This window comes from Phaethon lepturus, unplaced genomic scaffold, assembly GCF_000687285.1.
Source record: "Phaethon lepturus isolate BGI_N335 unplaced genomic scaffold, ASM68728v1 scaffold5024, whole genome shotgun sequence".
Lineage (NCBI taxonomy): Eukaryota > Metazoa > Chordata > Aves > Phaethontiformes > Phaethontidae > Phaethon > Phaethon lepturus.
Window position 1 is genome coordinate 8,354 of NW_010532524.1, and position 5,258 is coordinate 13,611.

Below are 5,258 nucleotides of genomic sequence, written 5' to 3' on the forward strand. Positions count from 1 at the left end.
CAAGAATGGTTTTTGTTGTCATTGTATGTAATCCCAGCTGGCACTCAGCTATCCATTAATTCCCCTAGGGGATGATTATTGGACTCCACAGGCTCATCCTAACTGGTGATTTGATGATCAACTAGCAAGAACCAGCATATTGCCCATAGCTTTTTCCCAGGTGGGTAATGTGGCAGGTCTTAGAGCAATGATTGGAGGGCAGCATTCCAGTGAGTGGGGGAATGGGTTGGAAGCAAATACTGCAGGCACAGAGTTCCAGGAAAAATGAGAATTATGTGCCCACTCAAATGAGAGAGAGAAAGAGAAGGTGTGGCTATGCAGCTAGAGAAGAAAACACAAGAAAAATCTAAAACATCTTCCTTTTTTTCACTAGGACATTACGTAACAGTTAAATTAAAACCATATATTGGCTCATACAAACTGCAGGAGCACAGACTCACAGAAAGAAAACTGAAGACATAAAACCATTACAGAGAGGACAATGAACAAACCTTGAGAGTACATCACAGATTCTCTTATAATATCTCATGTACAACAGCCTTCAAAAGGAAGGTATAACACAAAATTTGCGATTCCTGTAATGTATAGACAGTCAAAATTACTTTCCTATTTAGTGCACAGGGGTGGCAGGTTCCACAGGTTCCTATTGTTCCTGTACAAATAAACCTACCATTAACTGTTGTTTTCATTCTTAATGAGGGGAAAAGGTCCCCATGCTTCATTAGTTTTTGGGGAAAATTATTATCTTTTTCCTGCCCAAGCTCTTACTAAAAGAGAAAAATTGCAAGAGTAGTCTGTGATGCTGAATCCATCTGTGTCTTCCTTAGGTTCCCAGTTTTTGTCTCCAACCCAGAATTGTCTTCTGCAAACACTTCTAAACTTTCTCCCTCATTGCATCTTAAAAGAGTCTCTCATGGCCTGTATATTCATCAACTTCCCCTTCACATTCTTCTTTATCACTGCTGTGGTACTAACTGGATCTTGCATGTTGATTCCAGCTGGTCAGATGATGACATAGAACTGTCTTATTTGCTGACTCTCTCATTTTAGCACCTTTAAACCTGCAGGATTGGGTGGGGGTTTTTTCAGACTTTATAGTAGCATAGTAACAATAGGAAATCTTATGCTACATTTGCTTGTTATTACCCATGTCCCCTATCCAATGTCTTTTAGACTGCAAGCATCTTTTAAAAGCTCTTCTACAGAGTCCGGCAATGTGCACTTCAGCAGGCTACCAGCTCCTTTGCAAACTACCATAGTTTAAATATCTTAACCCAGGTGAGAATTTTAAAATAAGATCATCCCTGTAACCAGGTAATGTTCGTTTTTAAATAACAATTTCCCATTTGCCTTTGGAATAACCTGAATTGCGCTGCTTGTGCTCAGCATTCTTCCTCATAAGGTGTCTGTCACTCCAGTAGGTCTGTTGGTGGGGCAGTCTGTCTGGCAGCATCCCTGTGCTTCAATATGGTTTTACCTCCACAGCCAAAGCAAAAAAAAAAAAACGGGACTTCTTGTGAAAAAGTCCTCCCACTACATGGCTTCCAGCCCAGCCACCTGGAGCAATGAAATTGCCCCCTACTACACTCTCTGAGGTCTCTGTGCCTTTCTGTGTCTTTAGAGCTCGCTTTTACACTGGCCAGTCTGCCTTTTGGGGCCTTCCTCTCTCTGTCTTAACTGAGATTTTTATGGTATACACTTCCAAAGTGTCAGTTACTTTCCTTTACTTAGCAGAATACCTCCTGGTATTCCAGGCCAAACTGTCTCTGTTAATCTTTGTGCCAGTGTGATCTGCCTTCTGGTGCAGCAATCCGGTTCCTCCTGGAGAGATGGGATGCTTCACCAAAGCCTTATTCCACAGGCTCAGCATCTCTTGTGCACACCAGGGGAAAGAAATGTACACATAAACCAGGCTAAAAAAGGAAATTAGGTTCTGGGGGTAGGAAAAGAGATGGTTTAGCTTTGGCATTACTGTAACTGTAACTGGATCCATGCAAAAATTCCTACTGTTGAAATGGTCTCAGTGTTTTATGTCTAAAGGTAGCGGTGTTAAATAAATGCTGTACAGCAACAGATTTCTGTCTTTCTCAAGCTGTGATTTCCAGTGTTCTCTGGCCTATGCTTTCACAGAAACCATTTATCACTGAACTCATACCAGCAATAACTACTTTTTTTCACTACTTACTGCTGGTGTGATTTCAATGATGGCTTATCAACAGTTTATTTAATGGCATGTGCTGAACGTTATATTATTCAACACATTTTATGAACTACAGCTTAAACTCAAATGTTAGAACAATGTTTTCTGTTCTTCCACTTCTGATCATTGTTAGAATATGTTTCTTTGCTTTACAGATTTTAGTCTTGTTTGCTTGAGGAGTGTGTATGTGGTGGTGAGTTGGATTTGTGTAATTTGTTCACTCAGAAAAGAATGTAAAAAAAAATTATATTACATTTTAAAGCATTAGTCAGTTAGAATAACTCCTTGCTCCCACGTAGGGTTTATTCAGCCATCTTCTTTACTAAAACATCACTTTGTCTGTCTAAATGAATATATTTTTAAATATACACAGTAGCTGAAACAGAAGACACAGCATGTCACCTTGACACTTCAAATGTGTATAACAAATTTCCCTGAATGCTGTCATAGGAAGAAAAATCTTAATGTCAGGACTATCATGTTTCCATTTTGATCAGTGAATATACATCATCTTATATATCACCATTTTAGCTTCAGCAGAGTTGTTAGGGCTTTGGTTGAAATATAGCAGGTTTAATTAATATTCTGAAATGCAGGCTATCATTAAAGGCTTATACCAAAATACAATCTTTCCATTTCCTTTTCCTGAGTATGGCTGGAGTTGAGGCACTTCAAAAGATTTTTTGTCTCTCCACAGATCTTTTTGTACACAGAAGCTGGTTTATTGGGTTAAAGGACGCCCTTGACTCAAGCAAACGTTTAAAATTAAGTACTTTCTGTATTAATGCCATTCAGTTCTGTCATTCAGAGTGTGGCTTATAATTTTCAAAAAGCATCCTGAATGCTTCAGACAATGTTTTACATCTCAGGACTGTTCCACTGTTCAAAAAGCCACTTTCATCAAAAGTAGACAAAGGCCAAAGCTGTAAGTGAATCCCTGATTTTGTCATACAGTACTTTTAATACAGATTTTGCCTTTGAGGATCTGCTACAATTGATTTCTCCTTGATGTTGGAAGAAATGATGCATTTGCATCATTATCTGATGCTCTTAATCTGTATCGGATGAGTGGAACAGACAGTATGTGATGTCTGGGGAAAAAAAATCTTGCTAGCTATAATCCAAGAAGGCTGTTCATTATACAGACTTTCACTGATTCAAATAATTGAAACATTTGTAGCTGTCCTTAAATATTAAAGTGAGAGCTCGGAAGAACAGGGCTTTGCTCTTGCATTTTACAGGATTTTAAGAACTTTTACTAACAGTTAATTCAACTGCACTGCTTCGTTTCATATCTCATTCTTCAGTGATCTTACAGGTAAAACTCCCACTGAAATTAAAGGACTCTTGCCTAAGGTAGGACTAGGGAATCTAGCTCATTAATATTTTGGAATAAAAAGAAAGCCCTTGTGAGTTTTACAAGAAGATCTGGCCTGTAAGTCTAGAAATGGCGTGACCTTTCTATTATTGAAAGTCCTTTTCTAAATCCATGGATTTCAGTAGAAGGGTAAAGCTAATTGTCTTTCCACTGGTTGATTGATTCTGTTCCAGGACAGAAAAATCACCTCCAGCAAGCACAAAGCTATTAAAGTTTCCTGGGTCATGCAAATGGTGAATTCTGTCTCTTTCTTTTCTAAAAAGATTTTCAGCTCCTGTTCTGCTATGTGAGTCACTACCATTTTAGCCCCATCTTGTCAGGTCATTAATTTAATGTCAGTACCTTTGAGAACTGTTTAGCTCCATCATGTGTTTTGTGCCTCCTATTCCCAAATTAGTTTCTTGACTTCTTCCCTGTGGGCGGCTGTCCCTGTTGGTACTGCCTAATGTAAAGGCAGTAGCATACCTGGTTTATCCCTTGGGTCTGCTTAGCTTCATTGCATACTTCTGTGGTGTTACCGTAACAAAGAATGGTAGGGTAGGCGACGAAGGTCCCTGTTTCACACATAAATGTAATGAGAATAACACAGGTGCTATGTATGACACATGTATGGCCCATGCTGAAGACCCACTTTTCATGTCTGGCCCGGGTCTTTCACCTCACTCTGCAGTTTTAAGACTTATGCCATAGCATGGACTTAAGGCTGACACCACAGTGTCCATGGCCAGCCTTACATCCCTGGTGCTTTCTCTTCCCTGCTGAAAGGAAGCTATCCTAGAAAAGGACTTGGGCACCAGAAGCATTTGCTGGGGAGCAACAGCATTTTGGAATCTTTATCTTTCAGACTTACTACACTAATATTGAAGTCAAGAGTTGTTGTGAGCTGCCTCTGTTTATGGCAGCCCTGTAGCTAGCTCAGTCTTCTTGGCAAATTATGATTGGCAAATTATTCTTAGACTGGTTTAATGTGAGAGGCAGTTATTAGATACTTTCTAAGTTATTTTAAAAAGATAAAGAACCTGAATAGTCCTGAAAGTGGTGAGTGGGAGCTGTCAAGGAAACAACTTGCTAATGGAAACACAGCATAATTAACTGCCTTATTTAAATGACTTGCCAGTAAGTTACTGGGAAGAGCTGATAAATAAGGGACTGCAGCAGCAGAGAGTCTTTGCAACTGTAACAGAGTGAACCAACCTTTTTCAAAGTGACCTTATTACAGAGAAATTAGCTTTGGGACAGAAACAAGGATAGTGGTCATTTGAAGGAACATAATGTCAGAGTCATGACAAAGTTTGTTAAACTGTTGTGTCTTTTTGTGGTTTTCTGGCCAGCAGTGATGGGCTTGCAGTATATTTCCTGACTCCTGGATACACTGAGTGAGCTCTGGAGGACAGGCAGTGCTTTAGAACCAGGGTGGTTAGTGTGGCTAAAAACACAAATGACAAATCCTTTCCTGTCATTTCTTGTCTCAAGAGCATGCAACCATGTCACAGTCATCCTGGTTCACCATACGGCCACACCATGGTGATCATTGGAATAACAATGGATGCCTATGAATCAGAAACGTCTAATTGCCCTTTCAAGTTTGCCTTTAAGGCTTGGTTTTCTAAGCTGGAAGGTGAAATGAGCCTGCCGTGCTAGATGTAGCATTCTGCACTCTGCAAAAATAATACTGCTGAA